General features: G+C 34.0%; 1 pseudogene; it reads left to right on the top strand.

Moving 5' to 3' along the window:
* Positions 1-27,135, top strand: LOC125825083 (uncharacterized; annotated as a pseudogene).
* The last annotated feature ends 733 nt before the right edge of the window (positions 27,136-27,868 follow it).

Here is a 27,868-nt window from a genome sequence, read left to right as displayed (position 1 = left end):
ATGACTGATGCTGTCACTAATTCTGAATATTCTCATATTACTCAAAATGCTGATGGAAAGATTTGTATTCAATTTGATGAAAAAAGTGTTCCTTATAATAGGCATTATTTCTCTTCTGATAGAAGATTACTTGTCATCCAACACATCTCGCCAATTGACCCTAGTTATGGTCCAGCTCGAAATCATACTGCTTCTTTACATACTTTACCTTCGGTCATATCTGCTGATAAAAATAAAATAAAAAGTAATCCTCGATTAAATGTTGTTCAAACAATTGATAAATCATCTGATATTTCTGATAAGGATATTCCTTCTGCATCCGAAATGGATTTCAATCTTAATGATACTTAATGATGAATGTACACCAAATCGATTTTAGTCTAGGTTCATTGGCAAGAAAGTATATTCAAAACGAATTTGCAAGTGATAAATGGAGCCAGTTTAAAACTTGGTTTTTTGACACTTATAGCACAGAAGATCTGCATAATATTTCACAAGAATTTTATGAAACTTATGCTTTGCATAATCATATTATGTTCTTCGTACCTTGGTTTATAACCACTTATTTACCTTTATTCATTAAAGTACTTGCACCGTCTTATAAAGATGAATCACATAATATTATTAAAGATATTTATCCACCTCAGGCACCTTTTATACTTCCTAATAATACAGGTATTACTTTCACTGCTTTCCAAAAATTCGTTGAAAATGATGTGGCTACAATAAGTATTAACGAGATTAATAATCTTATTTCTCAAAACAACTATTTAGGTCTTTATGTGAAAGTTCTGGGAGAACATATTAGTTCTCTTGATAAAAAAATTGGACGATCTGACAATTCTAATTGGTCAGATTAAAAATGATTTAAAACTTCCTGAGCAGGCTTCTTCGTCTAAACAACCTGATGTGCCTATTCAGAGACCTCCTGAGATTCAGGATTTTATCTTTAAATCACTCTTTGATCTTGAAAATCTTCTTGATAAAAAGTTTTCACAATTTGGGCAAAACCCATCAGTTTATCTGAAGATTTTGCAGATGAAATGGAAACCACCTTTGATTTTAAAAATCAAGTTGAATTAGAAATTAATAAACTTCGTGGTTATCCCAAAAAGAATAGTGGTAATACTAAGTATGCTCATCAACCTAGTATGCAAACGTATTATTATCCCCTTCCAACTCCTCAAGACGTTCTGATAGAAGAACGTGATTGGAACCAAACTAATACTTCTTATAGCGGAAGTGAGATTTATGAATGGAATCTCGACGGTTTGACTGATAGGCAATTAACTATACTTGTTCATAGAATGCTTATGTATGCTACTATTTGCAAGAGTGTTAATAACACTGATAGAACTATTTGCAAGATGATAATTGCAAGTTTTACTGGCCAACTTAGAGGCTGGTGGGATAATTATATGAGCACGGAGGCAAAAGCCGCTGTAATCAATGCTAAAGCTGCTAATGAAGGTATTGATAACCTAGGATTTGCCTTAGTAAAAAATAGAGAAGACGTTGTTTATACCCTAGTCTTGACTATTCTCAAACATTTCAATGGTAAATTTACCAATCAATATGAGGTTGTTCGTTCTTTGCTAAATGGTCTTCAATGTAGGCATTTAGGAGAATTCAGGTGGTATAAGGACACCTATCTAAGTCGGGTAATAGAACTACCCGAAAATGGTCCTGAACACTGGAAAGCTAAATTCATAGACTACTTACCTCCTTTATTTGCCGAGAGAGTTAAAAAAACTCTAACGAATTCGCGAGGAACTAATCCTTATGGCAATTGTACTTATGGAAAATTAATAGGAGCTTGCACCCAAGAAGGTATTAATTTGTGCAATGAATTAAAACTCTCTAGGCAGCTTAAGATTGATAAGCTTAGAGAAAGATCTCTCAGTTAGGAGATTTTTGCGTTCAATTTGGTTTATCAGATTCAGGAAAACAGACTAAACCTAGAGAATCTAGAGACTCTAATCCAGATAAACCTCATAGGAAAAGAAGATCTAGGCGAAGGTCTAGAGAAGAACGAGAAGAGCGAAGGACTCATCGTAAATCTAATAGATTTACCAAGAATAGATCTAGGCGAGATCTCGCATAAGTGTTACAAATGTGGAAAATTCGGGCATATAGCACTAGATTGTAGGCTTGGAAAGCTTAAAACTCTTGAGTTAGAGGAAGACTTGCACGATAAGGTCTATAGTTTCTTGTACACCTCTGATTCTGAGTCTGATTATGATGATGACGATTATTCTGAATCAGGATCTGAAACTAATAAACCTGAAACATCTTGTAATACTAAGTCAGCAACTATAGATTCTTGTAAATGTAGAGGTGATATTTGCTCTTGTGAACATGATGAATTTTATAAATTACAATCTTAATTTGAAGATATGAATATTAATACTATTACTTCTGATAACGTGATAGAAATTTTAAAAGAAGTTACTGATAACACGTTGCGTGAAAGGATTATTCATCTTGCTGCTAATAATAAGGCTAGCTCATCTAATGTTGTTGAAAAATTGAAAAATGAGTTTGAATATTCTGCACCTTATTCTTTATCTGAAGTCAATAATAGACTTTCTAATCAGCATGTTATTATTCGTGATACTTCTTTTGATGACTTAAAGGGAGAAATCAAACAGCTGAAACAAGAGATTAAATCTCTTAAACAAAATAAGATTATTTGTGATCACCGTCTTACTCAGATTGAGTCCACTAACAACAAAGGTAAAAATATTGTTGAAGAAAATACTCTTGCAAAACCTATTAATTGTGATCCTAAACAAAATATGTTTTTAGGAATGATGCAGGTTGTTACAGCTCATAAATGGTATATTAAATGTACCATACTAATTGATAATACTTTCTCCATAACTGATATTGCTATGATAGATAGTGGAGCTGATGTTAGTTGTATTCAGAAAGGGTTTGTACCTACTAAGTATTTTGAGAAAACCACGCATATGGTAAGATTGGGTTCAGGGCATGCTTTAGATATAAAGTATAAATTGCCTAATAAACGCATTTGCCAGAATAAAGTTTACGTTCCACAGTTCTTTTTCCTGGTTAAAAATCAGTTATACCCACCGATTATACTTGGCACCCCATTCATAAATGCTCTCTATCCTTTTACCAGCATAAATGCTAAAGGTTTTTCTGCTACTTACAAAGACCAAGACATTAGTTATACTTTTGTTACTGATCCTATTTCTCATGATATTAATGCTCTAATTAATATGAAACAAAAGCATGTGGATTCCTTACAACTTGAATTATTTAGCATGAATATATTTGATACTTTAAGATCAACTAAAGTACAAGAAAAGATTAAATTAATATCTGAACAGATGGCCATTGATATTTGTGCCGATCATTCTAGTGCTTTTTGGAATCGAAAAAAGCATATTGTTACTCTTCCATATGAAGATACTTTCTCTGAGGATGATATACCTACAAAATCTCGTCCTTGTCAAATGAATGCTGAATTGGTTGAATTCTGCAAAACGGAAATTGATAGTTTATTACAAAAGGGTTTGATAAAACCTTCAAAATCTCCTTGGTCATGGCACTACATTTTATGTCAATAATGCAGCTGAAAAAGAACGTGGAGTTCCCAGGTTGGTAATAAATTATAAGCCTTTAAACAAATATTTGAAATGGATTTGGTATCATATTCCAAACAAAAGGGATTTGCTTTCAAGATTATACGACGCCAATATATTTTCTAAATTTGATTTAAAATCAGGTTATTGGCAGATTCAAATATTTAAAGAGCACTCTTATAGAACTGCCTTTAATGTTCCATTTGGACAATACGAATGGAATGTTATGCCATTTTGGTTGAAAAATGCTACTTCTGAATTCCAGAAAATTATGAATGATATTTTTAACTCATATTTGGATTTTATCATTGTCTATATTGATAATATCTTAGTTTATTCAAAGACTGTTGAAATGCACATAAAACATCTAGACATTTTCAAGAAAATTGTTATACAAAACGGTTTGGTAATTTCTAAACCAAAACTGAGTTTATTTCAAACTGAAGTCAGATTTTTAGGACATCTTATTTGCCAGTGGAAGGTTACCCCAATTCAACGATCAATTGATTTTGCTTCAAAATTTCCTGATGTTATTACAGATAGGACACAACTGCAGAGATTCTTGGGAAGTTTAAATTATATTTCCCCTTTTTATAAGAATCTATCTCGTGATGTAGCCCCGTTATACGACAGGTTAAAGAAAAATCATAAAACTCCATGGACTGATAGTCTCACCAACTTAGTAAAAAATATTAAACTTCGTGTTAAATCTTTGCCGTGTTTAACTCTTGCTAACCCTACTTGGCAAAAGATAGTCGAGACTGATTCGTCTAATATAGGTTATGGATTAAATCTAAAGCAAATCAATCCTCATGATAAAACTAAGTATTTAATTCGATTTCATTCAGGAAAATGGAACGATGCTCAGAAAAAATATGCTACAGTGGCTCATGAAATGTTAACCATCGTTAAATATGTTTTAAAATTTCAAGATGATTTATATAATCAAAAGTTTCTTGTTAACACTGATGCTCAATCAGTCAAATATATGTTTGATAATGATTTTAAGCATGATGCTTCAAAATTAATATTTGCCAGATGGCAAGCACAGCTAGCCCCTTTTGATTTTGAAATCCTATATAAGAAAGGACGTGATAACTCTCTCCCAGACTTCCTATCTAGAGAATATCTTCAAAATGAATAACAGTATTAGCAACTCAGAGAATGGTGATATTCCCATCTCTCTTTTCTTTACAGAAAAAAGATTAATTACAATATTAAAGGTTCTTCCTCTCAATCGAGACATGAAAGAACTAATCTGCTGGAAAATTATAGATGGAATAGTGATGGACCTTTTCCTATCAATGGAAGAATATAATACTTATTATGACGCTTATTAGGAATAAATCTCAATGTTTTGTTTGTAGGATAGAACCCCCTTGGGTAACTAAAGGTCGAGGAAAGGGAAATAACCCACGAGGAAGGGGAAGATACTCCCCAAGTTCATTGAGATTGTCATACGGATCTTCATCCAATACTCCAATTATACAGAAAGGAGGAATGAGTTTATTTAATTTAAGCTCAAAAGCTCAAGAGGCAGCTTCATCAATACATCTGAAAGATATTCCGGAAAACAATCCACTATATGTCTAACTACAGGCATATTTATCACAAAAGCAAAGTAATTCCTTTGCCTCAATAGCTAAATATGATGTAGATGATATCAAATCATATGAAAAGGTAGAAAAAAGAGAAATGATATTCCTCTTAGAAAATTCTGAGATACAAAGAAAAGAAGAACCATGGAAGATATTCCAACGGTATTTACTCAATGGACTTTATTTCACGGGTGAGTCATACAAATCTCGGTCATATTATGAAAATCTGCTGATAAGCACGGGTGTTGAATTTCAGTACTTTTCAGGTTATAATACTAGTGAGAATATTTATAACTTCTCAAAAATGATTATTGAACAAATCATTTCTATTGAAGATTGGGGAATTTCCTCGATGACAGAAAGGCAGTTTAGCCTTAACAAAGTCTCTATGAAATTTATTTGTTGGGATTATATTCAGGCTTTTAATAAAGTACTCTATTATAACAACGAGAGACACAAGCATACTTGGTTCATTAAAGTATGTGCAAAGATATTTGCTAACCCCATTCCAAATTGGTTTTTAAACTGGTGGTCATACCACGGGCCAATGATAAAAATATCAATCAGTCAAATATATGTTCGATAAAAAAATTGAAGAAAAAAAATGTCTGCAAATGGTAGAATGAAGAGAGTTACTGACCCGTTAAACGATAAAGTGAAGGCTCAAATCATCGCCTATGTCACGCCCCGAGCTACCCCCGAGGCGCGGACACGGGACCTAGGACCACAAGTGATCCCAAGCTAACCCTACTGGCATGATCATGAGCATATTAAAGAAAATAAACTGATGCGTAAGCTAAATCATAAATAAAATGAAAAAGATGGGGAATACCCATATACTATAACTGAGATAAAGGAAAACTGATGAGTTTAATACAAAGAAGATATTAACTCAATTCTAAGTTGAATCTAACTATGTCTAAAATAAGCCTCTAAACTGACTAGAAGTGCTGGGACATGCCCCATCTATGTCTAGAAAATCTGAAACTAAAGACTAAAAATACTGAAAAGAAACTTATGACTATTGACCTCGGAGAATGAGGACTCACCACTAATTCTGCTGAACTGGAGATCGGGAACCGATCTAAGCGTGATATGGGTGCTGAGAACCTGAACCTACACCACGAGAAGATGTAGCGCACGTATGCGTTAGTACTTGAAAGGTATTGAGCATACAGGATAGAGTAAAGCTGAAATAACATATATCTGAACAAAGCAATAAAGCAATGAAATAATCTGAACATGATATAGATATTGAATACTGAGCTAATTGAATGCAATGACCAAATTTATAACATGCTGAGACTGAATACTGACTGTACTGAAATATGGTCAATGCAATAGAGTCTGACTGAACAGTGGGAGCTACTAATAACCGACATAAAACCACATGAGCTAAATGTGGAGTCCGATGTATACACCTTATCGAGAGGACCCAATATACCCTGCCAGAGGTATAGAGGCATGCTGGCGTGATCACTAAACTAATGTTGCCCACAGAGAGGACTTACACCTACGTGGCTCGTAGTTCTTGGACTATATGGGTACGCTGAACCCTAGTCCAACTCAGTATTATGCTACTCCCAATAAATTAAGTGACTAACACATTATGACTGAATTTCTGTAAGTTACTGGATAGCTCAAAACTGAACATGAAAAATGAGAATGCAACAATTAATCTGATAATGATGCATTAATAACTGAGGTATGTATAACTGAATAACTGAGATATCTGACCTACCATGTGTAAATCAAGAACTAAAGAACTACATAGCTAGGGTTCTGAAATTCATGTAATAAACTGAGAAATAACATGATAATCTGATTTGGAACATGTTAATAACTAATTCATGATGATCTGCTGTAATTCTAGAAACCCTATGTCTATTCATAATAAGGGAATCAAGAAATTGACTGAATTCTAGGGACCTAATGGGCAAAAGGAACCCACTAGTGAAATCCCACATACCTGGTGACGAATTCCATGGAGATATCTTTCGATTTCGAGGCTGGAACTGATGGAACCTTGTTGCATTCTTGAACTTGGGTTCTTGACCTTTTTCTCCTCTCTTGCTTCTAATTTTCTAAGTTTTGATTAATGATTTGACTTGGATAAGTTCTAGTTATGTTTCTAGGCTTAAACTGACTAAAATCTCATGATTTAGGGTCTAAACGACGTACCTTAGGGGTTAAACGAAATAGGAAAAGACCAAAAGACCCCGGACTTAACTGTTGTCGGAGTGACCGACGGACGGGATTGACGGGTCGTAGGTCAATCTACGGTCCGTCGATTGGAGTCGTCGGTCGAGTCTGCCCAATAGGGCTTCACTAAAACAAGGATAACTTTTCTCTCGGAGGTCAGATTTTAGCAAACTCAGTGGCGTTGGAAAGAGGATTCAATTATCTATCATATCATAGGTAATGGGACACATAATTCCTTTTGTGCTAAAATTTATGACCATCTGAAGTTGACCCAAATCACAAATTTTCATCTAACTGGCTGCTACCCTCACCTACGGACCTTGCATCGAATGACGGTCTGTGCTAGTCAACTTCCAATCGGAACTAAAGCTGGGATTTAGGGGCATTGATCCATGGACACGAACCATTGTCCGTGACCTGACCTATGGACCGTAGGTCCGACTGTGGGTCAACACTTAGCCAAATTTCTGGCTGAGTTCTGGAGGAGGTTGCTGACACGAACCACGGACCTGCAGGACGGATCGTGGGTCCTCCTACGGTCCATGGATGGTGCCCGTGAGTGCCACCTGCAACACCAAAAATCTGCATTCTTATCTATTTTTGGATACAGGTTGTTACATTATCTCCCTCTTGGGACCATTCGTCCTCGAATGAAGACTCAACTAACTGAAATGGAGGGAGAGGGCTGCAATCCCTACGACTAAACACTGAGAACTGAATTTCTGAATAAACTAAGTTCCAAGAACATGCAAATACGCTAAAAATGCAAGTACAACTGGAGGAACATGAATCTAAGACTGAATTTATGCATGAATGACTGAAAAACTGATGAGGAACTATTACCTCAAGCTGGAATGGAATCGGAAGGAAAGAGGTGAGGATACTTGGACTTCATGGGTGCTTCTGCTTCCCAAGTAGCTCCCTCTACGGACTGACTCCTCCACAAAACCTTGACTGAAGCGACTTATTTATTTCTCAACCTTCTAACTTAACAATCGAGAATCTCAACTGGTACATCCTCATATGAGAGACTATCTTTCATGGCCACACTCTCTAATGGCACTATGGATATTGGATCACCCACACACTTCTTCAAAAGAGAAATGTGAAAGACTGGATGCACTGCTGCTAAGTCTGCTGGCAACTCTAACTCATAAGTCACTTTACCAATCCTTTTCAAGATTCGGTAAGGGCCTACATATCTGGTACTGAGCTTTCCTTTCTTGCCAAATCTCATCACCCCCTTCATAGGTGACACTTTCAAGAAAACTCAATCATCAACTTGGAACTCTAGTTCCCTTCTTCTCACATCTGCATAAGACTTTTGGTGACTCTGGGCAGTCGTAAGTCTATCTCTAATGAGTTGCACTTTCTCCATAGCATCAAGGACTGAATCTGGTCCTATCAAGGCTGATTCACCTACTTCAAACCAACCAACTGGAGATCTACATCTACGCCCATACAATGCCTCATAAGGGGCCATCTGAATGCTGGAATGGTAACTATTGTTGTAGGCGAACTCAATAAGAGGAAGGTGATCATCCCAACTACCCTTGAAATCGATCACACAAGCTCTCAACATGTCATCTAAGGTCTGAATGGTACATTCTGCCTGACCATCCGTCTGGGGATGAAATGTTGTGCTAAGATTAACCTGAGTACCAAGACCTTTCTGAAATGACTTCCAGAAATGAGAGGTAAACTGAGGACCTCTATCTGAGATGATAGACAAAGAAACCCCATGCAACCTCACAATCTCATTAATGTAAAGCTTGGCGTAATCCTCCACCGAATCTATAGTCTTGACCGCCAAAAAGCGAGAAGACTTAGTAACCCTATCAACAATCACCCAAATGGAGTCATGCTGTCTGCAAGTATGAGGTAAACCTGTGATGAAGTCCATGTTGATCACTTCCCACTTCCAAGTAGGAATGTCAATCTCTTGAGTCATACCTCCTGGTTTCTGATGTTCTACCTTGACTTGCTGGCAATTGGGGCACTTAGCCACAAAATCTGCTATATCTCTTTTCATACCCTTCCACCAATAGACTTCCCACAGATCGCGGTACATCTTAGTGGCACCTGGATGAATAGAATATCTGGAATTGTGGGCTTCTGCGAGAATATGCTATCTCAATTCACCCACATCAGGAACACATAATCTACCCTAATAGCGAAGTACACCATCTCCCCCTTGGGAGAAAACCTCCACTCTCTGATTGTGGATTGCACCCTGTTCAAACAAGATTGGATCACTGTCTTGTTTTTCCTTAACCTTTACTACCAAAGAAGATTATGCCCCATTCTGAACCGTTACACCACCATCTGATATGCTCATAAGACGAACTCCTAGGCGAGCAAGTCTGTGAACATCCTTTGCTAGCTCTTTTCTTTCTTCCTCAGCATGTGCTACACTACCCATAGATAATCTGCTAAGAGCATCTGCTACTACATTCGCCTTACCCGGATGGTAATGCACACTCATATCATAATCTTTGAGAAACTCAAGTTACCTTCTCTGGTGAAGATTCAACTCTTTCTGGGTGAATACATACTGGAGGCTCTTATGGTCTGTGAACACATCTACATGAACACCATACAAGTAGTGTCTCCAAATCTTGAGTGCAAACAACACTGCTGCAAGCTCGAGGTCATGAGTCGAATAATTCTTCTCATGTACCTTAAGTTTTCTAGAAGCATAAACTATAACCTTACCTCGCTGCATCAACACACAACCCAGGCCAACCCTGGATGCATCACAATAGATCACATAACCATCTGAACCCTCTGGTAGAGTCAAGACAGGAGTTGTAGTCAACCTAGTTTTCAATTCTGCGAAGCTTTTCTCACAATCATCTGACCACTGGAACTTAACCTTTTCCTGAGTCAACCTAGTCAATGGTGAGGCTATGGATGAAAATTCTTCCACAAACCGTCTGTAATAGCCCGCTAAACCCAAGAAACTTCTTATATCTGTAGCAGAGGTAGGTCTGGGCTATTGTTTCACTGCTTCTATCTTCTGGGACTCTACTCGAATTCCTTCACTAGACATAATATGCCCAAGAAAGGCAACTGATTGTAACCAAAACTCGCACTTACTAAATTTTGCAAATAACTGGCGATCTTTGAGAGTTTGTAGAACAACTCTCAAATGACTCGCATGTTCTTCCTCATTCCTAGAGTAAATGAGAATATCATCAATAAAGTCTATAACGAACAAGTCCAAGTACTACTTGAACACTCTGTTCATCAAATCCATGAAAGCTGCAGGAGCATTGGTTAGTCCAAATGACATAACTACAAATTCGTAATGACCATACCAAGTTCTGAAGGCTGTCTTCAGAATATCTCTGACTCTAAGCTGATGATAACCTGATCTGAGGTCTATCTTTGAGAAATAACTAGCACCCTGAAGTTGGTCAAACAAGTCATCAATACTGGGGATGGGATACTTATTCTTGATTGTGACTTTGTTCAACTGCCTATAGTCAATGCACATTCTGAGAGAACCATCTTTCTTCGTTACGAACAACACTGGTGCACCCCATGGCGAAATACTAGGTCTGATGAAGCCTTTATCTAGAAGATTTTTCAACTATTCTTTCAATTCCTTAAGCTCAGCTGGAGCCATTCTGTAAGGAGGAATAGATATAGGCTGGGTATCTGGATAGAGATCAATTCCAAAGTCGATTTCCCTTTCGGGAGGAACTCTGGGAAAATTATCTGGAAACACTTCTGGAAACTCACTGACAACAGGAACTGACTCAAGAGTTGGGGATTCGGAACTAGAATCCTTAACCCGAACTAGATGATAGAAATAACCCTTAGAGATCATCTTTCTGGCCTTAAGGTAAGAAATGAATCGACCCATAGGCACTAAGATACTACCCTTCCATTCTAGGATTGGTTCGTCTAGAAACTGAAAACGAACAATCCTAGTTCTACAATCGACTGAGGCATAACAGGAATGTAATCAATCCATGCCTAGAATGACATCAAAGTCTACCATTTCTAACTCTACAAGATCTGCTGAGGTGACTTTCTGAGATACTATGACAGGGCAATTTCTGTATACCAGTCTAGCTATAACTGGGTCACCGACTGGAGTAGAGACTGAGAAGGGTTCTGAAAGAATTTCTAGGCTAACACTGAATTGGACTGCTATGTAAGGAGTTACAAAAGACAAAGTAGCCCCTGGATCTAACAATGCATAAACATCAAGATCAAAGGCTCATAACGTACCAGTGACTACATCAGGAGAATCTTCCTGATCTTGACGAGCCTGAAAAGCATAGAGCCTATTTTGCCGATGTCCGCCACTAGTACCAGAAGAGTTACCCTGCTGAGTTGGGCGACCTGCTGGTGTTGCTGAAGTTTTAGACTGAGCTCTACCATTATTTCCTCCTTGACCTTGTCTAGAAGGACAATCCTTCAATCTATGAACAGACTGACCACACCCAAAGCATCCTTCCTTACCTGCAAGGCACTCGCCCGGATGGTTCTTACTACATTTCGGGCAAGTTGGGTAGGTTTTGGTGCCTGAAACACTACCTTGAGACTTAGAGCCTGACGCCCTACCTTTCTGATCATTACGGAACTTGGGGATGGAACACTAGCTGATGAAGAGGCTGGAGTCGAAGACTTCTACTGAAAATGCGAGCGATTTCCACCAACCAATTTCTGTTGGGAATACTCATAGTTACCTGTTCTTGCTTTCTTAGTATCCTTAGCTTGTTCCCTAAGCTTATCACCCTCAACCTGCTGAGCATGAGTCATGAGCCTAGAGATGTTCATGTCTCCCAACAACATAGCATTCCTGCACTCGGTCTTCACTAAGTCTGACACTCCATACAAAAACTTATTCATCTGAGCCTTGGAATCAACAACCATGTGAGGAGAATACCTGGAGAGTTGGTTAAATTTGAGCCCATACTCTTGGACAGTCATGTTACCCTACCTTAAGTTCATAAATTCCTGGGCCCTTGCTTCTCTCAAATCTATGGGGAAAAACTTGTCCAGAAATGTTTCGCTGAAACAATCCCAAGTAATAGGAGTTGCATCTGTACCCATGTTCTCCTTCCACTGAGTATACCAGATATGAGCCACATCCTTAAGTTGGTAAGATGCTAAATCAACCCGATCATTCCCAGTGACCTGCATCACCTCAAAGATCTTCTTGATCTCATCTAAGAAATTCTGGAGATCTTCACCAGTCTGCGATCCTAAGAACTCATGCGGATTCATCCTAACAAAGTCATGGACCTTTGTTGCTGCTGATCCACCAATTGCATTCACATGAGCTTGAACTCGCTGATTGTTTTGGTAAGTGACAACTCTGAGCCAACATCTAAATGGCATTCCTGAATTCAGCATTTGAGACTTCCTGATCTGGAACTGGAGGAGCTGCGTTTGCGTTCCTGGCATTCACATTCCTAGCATAAGCTCTACGAGGAGGCATGATCACTGAAACATAGAACGTCGAGTTAGAATGTAATTTAGATCATACCTTACGCACGATAAAAGTAAAAAGAAGATGAAGATTTCCTAAAACACTTTGTAGCCTCCCCTCATTAGATGTGGTGCGCATTAAACATCCATGAAAAGGACTCTACCTAATGCGGCTTTTCAGACATCCTAGGACACTTAAACCTAAGGCTCTGATACCAAGTTTGTCACGCCCCGAGCTACGCCCGAGACGCGGACACGGGACCTAGGACCACAGTGATCCCAAGCTAACCCTACTGGCATGATCATGAGCATACTAAAGAAGATAAACTGATGCGGAAGCTAAATCATAAATAAAATGAAAAAGATGGGGAATACCCATATACTATAACTGAGATAAATTAAAACTGATGTCTGAAATAAGCCTCTAAACTGACTAGAAGTACTGGGACATGACCCAGCTAAGTCTAGAAAATCTGAAACTAAAGACGAAAAATACTAAAAAGAAACTCATGACTATTGTCCTCGGAGAATGAGGACTCACCACTAATTCTGCTGAACTGGAGATCGGGAACCGATCTAAGCATGATCTGGATGCTGAGAACTTGAACCTACATGACGAGAAGATGTAGCGCATGTATGCGTCAGTACTTGAAAGGTACTGAGCATGCACGATAGAGTAAAGCTGAAATAACATATAACTGAACAAAGCAATAAAGCAATGAAATAATCTAAACATGATATAGATACTGAATACTGAGCTAACTGAATGCAATGACCAAATTTATAACATGCTGAGACTGAATACTGACTGTACTGAAATATGGTCAATGCAATAGAGTCTGACTGAACAATGGGAGCTACTAATAACCGACATAAAACCACATGAGCTAAATGTGGAGTCCGATGTATACGCCCCATCGAGAGGACCCAATATACCCTGCCAGAGGTATAGAGGCATGCTGGCGGGATCACTAAACTGATGTTGCCCACAGAGGGGACTTACACCTACGTGGCTCGTAGTTCTTGGACTATATGGGTACGCTGAACCCTAGTCCAACTCAGTATTATACTACTCCCAATAGATTAAGTGATTAACACATTATGACTGAATTTATGTAAGTTACTGGATAGCTCAAAACTGAACATGAAAAATGAGAATGCAACAATTAATCTGATAATGATGCATTAATAACTGAGGCATGTATAACTAAATAACTGAGATATCTGACCTAGCATGTGTAATTCAAGAACTAAAGAAATACATAGCTAGGGTTCTGAAATTCATGCAATAAACTGAGAAATAACATGATAATATGATTTGGAACATGTTAATAACTAATTCATGATGATCTGCTGTAATTCTATAAACCTTAGGTCTATTCATAATAAGGGAATCAAGAAACTGACTGATTTCTTGGGACCTAATGGGCAAAAGGAACCCACTAGTAAAATCCCACATACCTGGTGACGAATTCCACGGAGAAATCTTTCGATTTCGAGGCTGGAACTGATGGAACCTTGTTGCGTTCTTGAACTAGGGTTCTTGACCTTTTTCTCCTCTCTTGCTTCTAATTTTCTATGTTTTGATTAATGATTTGACTTGGATAAGTTCTAGTTATGTTTCTAGGCTTAAACTGACTAAAACCTCATGATTTAGGGTCTAAATAACGTACCTTAGGGGTTAAACGAAATAGGAAAAGACCAAAAGACCCCGGACTTAACTGCTGTCGAAGTGACCGACGGACGGGACTGACGGGCCGTAGGTCAATCGACGGTCCGTCGATTGGAGTCGTCGGTCGAGTCTGCCCGACAAGGCTTCACTAAAAGGAGCATAACTTTTCACTCGGAGGTTGGATTTTAGCAAACTAGGTGGCGTTGCAAAGAGGATTCAATTATCTATCATATCATAGTTAATGGGACACATAATTCCTTTTGTGCTAAAAGTTATGACCATCTGATTTGACCCAAATCACAAATTTTCATCTAACTGGCTGCTACCCTCACCTACGGTCAGACCTACGGACCGTGCATCAAATGACGGTCTGTGCTGGTCAACCATCAATCGGAACTAAAGCTGGGATTTAGGGACATCGATCCACGAACACGAACCACGGTCCGTGACCTGACCTACGGACCGTAGGTCCGTCCGTGGGTCAATACTTATCTAAATTTCTGGCTGAGTTCTGAGGGAGGTTGCTGACTTGAACCACAGACCTGCAGGACGGATCGTGGGTCCTCCTACAGTCCGTGGATGGTGCCCGTGAGTGCCACCTGCAACACTAGAAATCTGCAATCTGGTCTATTTTCGGATACGGGGTGTTACATCCTAAGTACCTTAAAAATTTCTTTATTTAACAACTTTGACAGTCTCCGACAAACTCACAACTTATAATACAAGAGAAGAGAATAAGAGAGAGTACAAAAAATAGAGAGTGGTTCTGAACCTGCCTCTTCTAAAATAAGACAAACTTATTTATAGAAACTAAAAAGCATCTAGGAATAGTAGTAGAGGGTCCCCTATGTGGGTCCTAGAAACAGTATATATATTGTTGTAACAGTGTTTCTACTGTTGATAATGCTTATCCGCTAAATCTAATCTTTTAGTTTTGACAGAAAATCTTCTGCTTTTTTCAGTGTATCTTCTGAAACCGGCCTTTCTGATTCAGATGACTGAGCCTCGTGAGTATCATCACTTGTTTCACTGTGCATAGATTAATCTGATTTTGCATAGTGCGTTATATTAAGAAGAAGGTTTTTCTTGACTTCTTCCAAATAATTATTAATCATTTTATTTTGATCATCCTCATCTTGGTTAGAAATTCTTCTCGCCATATGTCTCACTAAAGTGTTAGCAATTATTCCTATATGAGGAATTGATTTATAATCTTGAATTGTCTAGAAAATCAAGTCCAACAGCTCTGGTGGGATAATTATATGAGCACGGAGGCAAAAGCCGTCATAATCAATGCTAAAGCTACTAATGAATGTATTGATAACCTAGGATTTGCCTTAGTAAAAAATAGAGAAGACGTTGTTTATACCCTAGTCTTGACTATTCTCAAACATTTCAATGGTAGATTTACCAATCAATATGGGATTGTTCGTTCTTTGCTAAATGGTCTTCGATGTAGGCATTTAGGAGAATTCAGGTGGTATAAGGACACCTATCTAAGTCGGGTAATGGAACTACCCGAAAATGATCTTGAACACTGGAAAGCTATATTCATAGACGGCTTACCTCCTTTATTTGCCGAGAGAGTTAAAAAAACTCTAAGGAATTCACAAGGAGCTATTCCTTATGGCAATTTTACTTATGGAAAATTAATAGGAGTTTGCACCCAAGAAGGTATTAATTTGTACAACAAATTAAAACTCTCTAGGCAGCTTAAGATTGATAAGCTTAGAGAAAGATCTCAGTTAGGAGATTTTTGCGTTCAATTTGGTGTATATTCATCATTAAGTATCATTAAGATTGAAATTCATTCCGGATGCAGAAGGAATATCCTTATTAGAAATATCAGATGATTTATCATTTGTTTGAACAATATTTAATCGAGGATTAATTTTTATTTTATTTTTATCAGCAGATATGACCGAAGGTAAAGTATGTAAAGAAGCAGCACGATTTCGAGTTGGACCATAACTAGGGTCAATTGGCGAGATGTGTTGGATGGCAAGTAATCTTCTATCATATGAGAAAGAATGTCTATTATAAGGAACACTTTTTTCATCAAACTAAATATAAATCTTTCCATCAACATTTTGAGTAATATGAGAAAATTCAGAATTAGTGACAGCAACAGTCATTTGTTCTAGAGGTATAACAGAGTCTAAAGTCCAAGTAGTAGGAAAATTAATTTCTTCCCATTTTATGGGTCTTATAGTGGTGACCTTAGACTTAGCGAAATTAGTTTCCACTAAATATTTTGATCAGATGTATCATATAATTTACATCTAGGATTCAAAGTAGCAAATAATTTGAAATAGATTCTATAAGATAAACAAATTAATTCAGATCCCGGTGCATAATTATAATCATGCGTCTTAACATTCAAAGTTAAAGCATCTAATATATTCAAATCAATCAAAGATAACTGCAAATTTGGCTGAGTATTAAAATAAACTGGACCATAGGCCACCGTGGATTCAATTGAACCCATCAAAGATTGTCTAAAATTCAAATTTCTCGCATCGCGAAGAGCAGCTAAAAATGTCTTAGGTAACCCTTTAAGAGTTAGGGGTTTGAAAGCAATTTGAACCATGCCAATATGCAAGAACTTGTATTGATTCTTATAAATATCAATATCGCGTTTATTCAACAAACGAATAGTCTGTTCAGACTAATTTAACGCTAGAGATTGCTCAGTAGTTTTTATTAACTGTTTATTAGAGATCTTATCAAACCAACCATAATCATAAATGGTTTTTATATCAATTTTTGGAATAGTCCATTTGTTTAACAAATCAAGGTTTTGAGGTATATCTACCTCTTCCAGTCGGGTACTTTTAGTACTAGTATCTCCTAGATCTATGATCAAGAAAATATATCTATGCCAAAATACTTCACATCAATCTCAAATTTACCATGAAAGTTCCTAGGCTTTGATACCAACGAAACCAGGATCTCAGAAGACGAGCGGTAATCCGCGCAGTCATCTTCAATCTAGCTTGTTAACATCCGAATTCAAGGAATAAATCTGAATCGAAATATATACAAATTTTTATATAGTTTAATAACTGTATGGAAAGATCTAATCCTTTTACTAGACCACGGCTGGCTAGACGGAGTCACTAAGACAAAGCCTAGGTTAAAAATATCATTCATAATTTTTTGGAATTCAGAAGGAGCGTTGGGTGCCGAGTATAATCGGTGGGTATAACTGATATTGCTATGATAGATAGTGGAGACGAAACCAGGATCTCAGAAGACGGGCGATAATTCGCGCAGTCATCTTCAATCTAGCTTGTTAACATCCGAATTCAAGGAATAAATTCGAATCGAAATATATACAAATTTTTATATAGTTTAATGACTGTATAGAAGGATCTAATCCTTTTACCCAAGCAAAGGGTTTGTCGAGATTCAAATACTTATTGTTAGTGAGCCCATGTTTCTAGCAGTTCTAACCGGGTATAAGGTGCCCTTTTACTCTTTTTTGGGCTGAGAGAACGGCTGGCTAGATGGATTTTCTAAGACAAAGCCACTAACTTGTTGTATTGAATCTGACTGTACCACCATCTTGGAACCAAGTCAAGAAATTATATATAAATTTATTCATATTTAGATAAAGTCTAGATCTTTCATGGTAGATATAAGAATGAAGTTAGTTATCCGACATAGATATAATTCTTTAGCCGGACATAGTCACAACTTAGATCGGAGAAAGTAATAAAGTAAAGATCATAAAGGAAAAAAATAAGTACCTTAAAACTTTCTTTATTTAACAATTTCAGCATTCTCCGACAAACTCACAACTTATAATACAAGAGAAGAGAATAAGAGAGAGAGTGGTTCTGAACCTGCCTCTTCTAAAACAAAACAAACTTATTTATAGAAACTAAAAAGCATCTAGGAATAGTAGTAGAGGGTCCCCTATGTGGGTCCTAGAAACAGTATATCTACTATTGTAACAGTGTTTCTACTGTTGATAATGCTTATCCGCTAAATCTTATCTTTAAGTTTTGAAAGGAAATCTTCTGCTTTCTTCAGTGTGTCTTCTGAAACCGGCCTTTCTGATTCTTATGACTGAGCCTCGTGAGTATCATCACTTATTTCACTGCGCATAGATGAATCTGATTTTGCGTAGTGCGTTATATTAAGAAGAAGGTTTTTCTTGACTTCTTCCAAATAATTATAAATCATTTTGTTTTGATCATCCTCATCTTGGTTAGAAATTCTTCTCGCCATATGTCTCACTGAAGTGTCAGCAATTATTATAATCTTGAATTGTCTTGGAAATCAAGTCCAATAGCTCTTGTCTGTATAAGGACTTTGTTTGGGGATCCTTTTTCATTAGTTTATCCCAAAAATTGTTGTAATAAGTTTGATATAAATAGGGGATTTGTTCTTCAGTGAAATTCACTTCTGGAGCCCATTTATGAATCCATGGAATAGAAAATTCTACAAAGAAATATATTTGTTCGATTTGTTGCATATAACAAACGTGTTCTTGGTGATATAGATTGTTAAGGTCTGGAGAAACCTTAACCCATTCTCTGTATAACTTGAGAAATGGTTCGGATAATATTTTTATCGTTGGCCCGTGATATGACCACCAGTTTAAAAACCAATTTGGAATGGAGTTAGCAAATATCTTTGCACATACTTTAATGAACCAAGTATGTGTGTGTCTCTCGTTGTTATAATAGAGTACTTTATTAAAAGCCTGAATATAATCCCAATATGTAAATTTCATAGAGACTTTGTTAAGGCTAAAGTGCCTTTCTGTCATCGAGAAAATACCCCAATCTTCAATAGAAATTATTTGTTTTATAATCATTTTTGAGAAGTTATAAACATTCTCGCTGGTATTATAACCTGAAAAGTGCTGAAATTCAACACCTGTGCATTTCAGCAAATTTTCATAATATGACCGAGTTTTGTATGATTCACCCGGGAAATAAAGTCCATTGAGTAAATACCGTTGGAATATCCTCCATGGTTCTTCTTTTCTTTGTATCTCAAAATTTTCTAAGAGGAATATCATTTCTCTTTTTTCTACCTTTTCATATGATTTGATATCCTCCACATCATCTTTAGCTATTGAGGCAAAGGTATTACTTTGCTTTTGTGATAAATATGTATGTAGTTGGGCATATAGTGGATTAATTTTTGAAATATCTTCCAGATGTACTGATGAAGCTGCCACTTGAGCTTTTGAGTTTAAATTAAATAAACTCATTCCTCCTTTCTGTATAATTGGAGTATTGGATGAAGATCCGTATGACGATCTCGATGAACTTGGGGAGTATCTTCCCCTTCCTCGTGGGTTATTTCCCTTTCCTCGACCCTTAGTTACCAAAGGGGGTTCCATCCTACAAACAAAACATCGAGATTTATTCCCAATAAGCGTCATAATAAGTATTATATTCTTCCATTGATAGGAAAAGGTCCATCACCATTCCATCTATAATTTTCCAACAAATTAGTTCTTTCATGTATCGATTGAGAGGAAGAACCTTTAATATTGTAATTAATCTTTTTTTCTGTAAAGAAAAGAGAGATGGGAATATCACCATTCTTTGAGTTGCTAATACTGTTATTCATTTTGAAGATATTATCTAGATAGGAAGTCTGGGAGAGAGTTATCATTTCCTTTCTTATATACTATTTCAAAATCAAAAGGGGCTAGTTGTGGTTGCCATCTAGCAAACATTAATTTTGAAGCATCATGCTTAAAATCTTTATCAAACATATATTTGACTGATTGAGCATCAGTGTTAACAAGAAACTTTTGATTATATAAATCATCTTGAAATTTTAAAACACATTTAACAATGGTTAACATTTCATGAGGCACCGTAGCATATTTTTTCTGAGCATCATTCCATTTTCCTGAATGAAATCGAATTAAATACTTAGTTTTATCATGAGGATTGATTTGCTTTAGATTTAATCCATAACCTATATTAGACGAATCAGTCTCGACTATCTTTTGCCAAGTAGGGTTAGCAAGAGTTAAACACGGCAAAGATTTAACACGAAGTTTAATATTTTTTACTAAGTTGGTGAGACTATCAATCCATGGAGTTTTATAATTTTTCTTTAACCTGTCGTATAACGGGGCTACATCACGAGATAGATTCTTATAAAAAGGGGAAATATAATTTAAACTTCCCAAGAATCTCTGCAGTTGTGTCCTATCTGTAATAACATCAGGAAATTTTGAAGCAAAATCAATTGATCGTTGAATTGGGGTAACCTTCCCCTGGAAAATAAGATGTTCTAAAAATCTGACTTCAGTTTGAAATAAACTCATTTTTGGTTTAGAAATTACCAAACCGTTTTGTATAACAATTTTCTTGAAAATGTCCAGATGTTTTATGTGCATTTCAAGAGTCTTTGAATAAACTAAGATATCATCAATATAGACAATGATAAAATTCAAATATGGGTTAAAAATATCATTCATAAATTTTTGAAATTCAGAAGGAGCGTTTTTTCAACCCAAATGGCATAACATTCCATTCGTATTGTCCAAATGGAACATTAAAGGCAGTACTATAAGAGTGCTCTTTAAATATTTGAATCTGCCAATAACCTGATTTTAAATCAAATTTAGAAAATATATTGGCATCGTATAATCTTGAAAACAAATCCCTTTTGTTTGGAATAGGATACCTAATCCATTTCAAATATTTGTTTAAAGGCTTATAATTTATTACCAACCTGGGAACACCACATTCTTTTTCAGCTGCATTATTGACATAAAATGCAGTGCATGACCAAGGAGATTTGAAGGCTTTATCAAACCCTTTTATAATAAACTATCAATTTCCTTTTTGCAGAATTCAACCAATTCAGCATTCATTTGATAATAATAATAATAATAGTAGTAGTATTAAGTAACAATAGGATATTTTTTGACAAAACAATTAACAACAAGAGATTTTACACCAAATTATTTACTAGGGGAATTTTAGTTAAATTTTGGCACAATTTAATGGCATTTTGATCATTTTTGAGTATTATAAAATACAATAATTAACAACTTAAAATACTTACGACATAGTGCCACGTAGGCCGAAAAGGGGTAGAAAATTATATATAAAATAAGTTCGGGGGGTAATAGGACCTTAGTAAATGTTAGGTGTGTCTCAGGGATTTTGGGCATAGGCTGGGGAGGTACTTATGCATTTCCCCCATAATAAAAACAAATAAATAGAGATATATTTGTCGTAAATCATGATGAGAGAGAATACATGAATTATATTGAACCCGATCCGGCTTCTCTTCATTATATGTTTTCTCCATTTCATCAAGAGTATACATTTAGATGAAAGACATGTATTATTTAATATTTATAGGTCAAGATTATATTATATTCCTAACCATAATTAAGTAAATAAAATTAGAAAAATACTCTTCAAAATTGGTAAAATTCCATAAATTTTGAAGATTCATTAATACCATTGATTTAATCTTAATTTTATATTATTCAAAATATCAAAATTGTTGAACATGAATTTAATATGTTTAATTAGCCTGATAAATAGTAATCTTTTGAAAAATATGTCTTATGATTCACATACATACACGTAAAAGAAAAGGTAAAAGAATTTCTATTTTTTTTAAAGAAAAAATTGATTTTTTTTTTCATTGACACAGCAGCCTCCACATATTTAAATATCAATAACATAAGATTTATTTATTTTATCTCCAAAAAGAGTAGCCTTCTATATTCAAATATTTAAAATATAAAAATATAAGATGATATTAATGTGTATCTACATTTGTAGGCAATATTTTCTTACCAAATTTGAAAAGTACTTTTCAAAACTTATTTACTTAATTAATTATGATTATTATTTTATTTATTTAATATAATCTTTAACTAATTAATTATGATAATGATTTTATTTATTTAATGTAATTTTTACCTTTAAAATTTAAATAGGACATATATCTCTCATCTAAATGTATACTTGATGAAGTAGAGAGAAAAGATAATGGAGAGGGGAACTGAATCCTATTCAAACATATTTACTCGTTAGTTAATAATATTATAAAAGAAAGGTCAACAGTTAACATATTAAACAGATAAATAAAATAGAAAAAAATACAGAAGAAAAAGGGAAGAGATAGAACACATTAAGGAGGTCACCATTAATTTTTTTGTTAATGACTATTCAAGGCTGCAAAAGTAATGGAGGTGTGTAGATACCATTTTTAAAAATGATTGACATTACAGTATCAACAATTTAGTAATCAACTACCTTCACAATACGAAAATATTATATATTTACTCTACGCATGAATTAACATATGTTTCACAATAAAACTAAAAAGTTACATTTATTCGGAGGCAGAAACTTATAAGCAAACACGAAAAGATGAGGTGTATTGAAAGAGACTGTTACTCTCTTAATCAGATGTCTAGTTGAATCTTGAGTATGAAAAAACTCTTTAGTAGGAAGTGCTCGCTCCAAATGAAGCCTTGCGCATTGTGAATCCATATATAATCAGGCTACAATGTGGATACCAAATACAATATACAAAACCAAAAAATATATAAATTATAAAAACATTATGTAACTTTTCATGATAACCAAAGTTCAGACGTTGTTCTCACCTTCACAATATTCCATAAAAATTGATATAATTTCCATGGGAAGATCTTTTCAAATCATTTTGAACTTCCTGCCAAATTAGACAATATAAAGTTAGACATCTTTTTTATTAACTATTAGAATAGTATTAGCAAATCAACAAACCCAAATAAATTTATAAAGAGAAGGAAAAGATTAATGGAATTAAATAATGAAGTATGATTTTATAGGACCTTAATATTTTGGCTGTTGAAAAGCATTAATTCTGAATTTAGAATTGTAAATGATTTCTCCAATTATTATAGCCTTAATTTGAGGAAACGGTTAAGGGCTACTAATTACAATTAAGAATTGGAATTTTAAACGGTATGTTTTCTCTTTCTTAAACTTTAATTAATTTAAACCCATTAATTATTATAGCCTTAAATTGAGGAAATTAAACGGTAACAAATTAGAATCAATTTAGGTTTGAAAATAGGAAAAAAAAATCCTCCAAAAATATGAGAAAATAGATAAATAGGCTTCCTGATCATTGAGGCATGCCACATCAATATAGTTTTCTCTTTCTTAAACTTTAATTAATTTAAACCCATTAATTATTATAGCCTTAAATTGAGGAAATTAAACGGTAACAAATTAGAATCAATTTAGGTTTGAAAATAGGAAAAAAAAAAATCCTCCAAAAATATGAGTAAATAGATAAATAGGTTTCCTGATCATTGAGGCATGTCACATCAGCGGGCTGAAGATCCAGCTTTATATATATATATATATATATATATAGATTACACATAACTAGTATACGTGACCGCGCGTTATACAGATAATTTAAAATGTAATAATTTTATAATTAAAATAACTAATAAAATATATTATGCACTTAATAATATATTTAATTTATTATTATTATTATTATTTAATAATAATAATAATAATAATATACAAGTCATTAACTTATTTATTTGAGCACATTAAATTAATATTATTAAACACAATTTAATTTATTAGAATATTATACCTATAGGCTATCAGCTAAGATTTTAGTTTTTTTAAATAATACATATAGCTATGTCAGCTAAGCTTTTAGGTTTTTTAATAATATATTATATTAAGAAAATATCTAAGGATACTATTAATTGTATGATTATTTTATCTTTGATCAAACATCAGACTTCAAATATTTTTTCGTATTTATACTTTATTCTTTTTATGTCATTTGAATTTAAAAAAATATGTTAATAATTTATTAATTCTAACATCTTCAATCAGTGGAGGACCAACGAGAAAATATGTAGAAGTTTGGGGAAGTACCTAAAAACTTATATTTATAATATTAAATGACATGTTGATACATTTTATATATGTTTTATTCAAAATCACAAGATTCAAAATATTCTTTACCATAATAAATTTGTGTTAAAAATATAACAGAAAATTGATTTAAAGATAAAAATAATCTTAATGAATACAGCCATTAATTTGCAACACGAATATTTTATATTTTATGGCTCTTTTAGTAACTCGTATATCACTATATTTTTTAAATTAAATTCTAAGTTTATATTTGATTGTTTGCTCTTTTGCTACTTGATAGTTTTAATTTTATTTAAAAACAGATTGTTTATTTTATTATTTAATCTATTTTATTTATTTCTTATGAAAAATTGATAAAGGAAATGTATAGCATTTTTCTAATAAAAATATACAATGCCTCTAATTTATTGTTTGTTTACTTAAAAAAGAATAATCAATAAATGAAAAACTTTACAATTTATTTAAAATTGAGAGTGTAGTCGAAAGTTTTAAAACTCTTTTTTTAAGTGAATAACAATAAATGTATTGTTAGAAAAACTGATAAAGGGAATTATATAGTTGGATGCTCAATTATCTTTTTTGCATGATATTTGTGAAATATAGATTTATACTATATTTTTTAATGAAAAGATTTACACTTTTACAAATTGATTAAAAAAAATGTTCAGAAATAGCAAGGTAGTGGATGTTTTAAAACTGCCTATTTAAATTGTAACTATCAACATAATTAATTTAAATTAAGAATAAAAATTGAAAAACTGAATTATAATTGTTTTTAAATTCAACATCCTAACGGAATAGAATATTAAATATAAATAGAAAATAAAGAAAAAAGAAGAGCAAAAAACACGTTTTAGTATCTAAAAAAGAGGTGCTTTCAAGGATAAGGATAAGATTAGTTACTTATTTTTTAAAATTTAAATTTCAAATTAATTATTTAGGAAATTTTGATAATATTTTATAATTAGCATAAACAAAAATAAATAACAATATTAGCTTGTTTTTCTCCCTACACAACTCATCACCCACGTTTCCAAAATTATTTGTTTTAGACTTTTATTATATATATATATATATATATATATAAATAATAGATAGGAGCACTAAATAAGTTATATATGACATTGAACAATAATTAAAAAGATGAGTAGATGTAATATTTAATAATTTTTAAATCCGAAAATTTAAGAATTTTTGTGGTGCTAACATATTTAATTTTATATTCAATATTTAATTTTATATAAATATATTTTAACTACTAAATAATAGCATTATTATGTGTACACGCAATATATTTTAAATTCCTAAGTTATAGCATCATTATTTATACATGCAATTGTCTATCAGATATTTTGTGGAAATATAGTTTACATAACAATAGGCTAAATTGATTTGTTTTTTTAAAATTTATGTAAATGTAAACATAAATTTGTTATTCCTAAAATTTAGCAGAGCATTATTGGGGTAGTTATTTATGTATTTTTTTTTAAACGTGAGAGTATATATATTTTTTAAATGATACGATTATATTTTTCTTTTCTCTGCTTAAAATTAATTTTTTTTAGATTTAAATAAATTCTCAAATTTAAAATTTAAAATATTTTTAATTTATTAAATAAAAAAATTAATTCAATATGAATTATGTTTTAAAAAAAAGACTCCATCGTGCATAAATATTCTTCTCCTTAAAAAGATTTTAAGATTTAAAATATTTTTAATTTTTAATTTCAGATTTTAAATTAATTTCATTAGTTCAATAAAAATTATGTTTAAAAACACTCCATCACATGGAATAGTTATTTTAGCCACATATTTATAATTAGTTAGTTAATAATTTTTTGCTCCTTTTCTGATTTTATCTTCTTGTAGCCAGTAGGTGTAACATATATATATTTATAGAGTATATGAAGTTTTTTAAATTTTTAAATTTTAAAACAGATCATTTTATTTATTTTTTAATTTAAGTATTTCCTTAAAAACTCATTTTTTTAATTTTATTTTTGAATTTAATATAATTTAAAATATTATTTTTTGTGGTGCTGACACGTGACACTTTTTACATATATATATATATATATATATATATATATATTAACTCTTATTGTTATATATTCATCATGAGAAAATTGATAGATACTTATAAAAATAATGAGTGAAAATGAAAAAAGAAAAAGAAAGTCCAACACTTATTTAATAAAGAAATTTGTACATGATCACTTCTTTACATGATAGGAAAAAAGGATAAATATACCCCTGAACTTTCGAAAATGGTATGTCAATATCCTTCGTCATACTTTTCGGACATCAAATTCCTTGCCATCCAATAATCAGTGCACATTTGCCGCTCCCACTAACGGAAGAATAATTAGGGACACGTGGCGCAATTTTACGGCTCAACCCGACTTGATAAATTAATTAACCCAAAATTCAAATACCCACCCAACGACCCGTTTAACCCACCCGATACACCCATTACTCACACTAATACTAACCTATCTAAAAATCTAAAAAGATCTTTTTGTGAAACCCGTCGCCGTTGTGAAGCCAAAGAAGGCACCGATTGGGAAGAAGGTTGCTGCCGCATAGCCGAAAGCAACAACCCCGAAGAAGAAGGTTGTAATGAAGAAGGCCAAATCCGCAGCAGCAGCAACACCAGCAAAGAAAGCAAAGAAGACGGAGACTACTCCGGCTAAAGCAAAGCGGTGAAGAAATCTGCAGTTGCTAAAGTGAAGAAAACTCCCGCAAAGAAAGTTGGGAAGAAGCCGAAAACTATTAAGTCTCCGACAAAGAAAGCGAAGAAATGAAGAAATTAATCTGAATTGGGTGTTTGAATCTTTAAATTACTTTTACATTTCTCTAGTGATGATATCAAATCCACCATTTTTCTTCATGGGTTTTTCATTTTTCTTCTTTCCCTCACCCTTCCGTTTGCAGATTTTACTCGTTCTCCGTTGTTAGGGTTTGTTTGTTTTAGAAGTATGACTTGTGCTCTATCATTTTCATTGAATAGTTACATATTTGGATGAAGAAATGATGAATTAAGCCAAAATTTTAGGCGCTTTTTCTTTAGGATTTTAGAGATTTTATTTGTGGGTAAATTGGGTCAGTTAAATGGGTTATGGACGGGTTTTGAAATTTGGGTTAAAAAATTGAGATGTAGGATTAAGCCACGTGTATACAATGAGTGTTCCGTTAGAGGGAGAGGCAAATGTGCACCGATTATTGGACGACAAGGTCTCTGATGTCCGAAAAGTATGACGAAGGGTATTAACATACCATTTTCGAAAGTTTGGGGGTATATTTGTCCTTTTTCCCTACATGATATATGAAAAGGATTAATATGAAATGAATTTGCACTTACCATTACAGTCGAAAAGAAAGTCAATGATGGAATTGAGAAGATCTTCATCATTCTCAAGAATCATC

Source organism: Solanum verrucosum, unplaced genomic scaffold, assembly GCF_900185275.1.
Source record: "Solanum verrucosum unplaced genomic scaffold, falcon-dt-bn FXZP01000206.1, whole genome shotgun sequence".
NCBI classification, from domain to species: Eukaryota; Viridiplantae; Streptophyta; class Magnoliopsida; order Solanales; family Solanaceae; genus Solanum; species Solanum verrucosum.
Note: the sequence above shows the minus strand (reverse complement) of the source record. Positions and strands in the feature narration are given on the sequence as shown.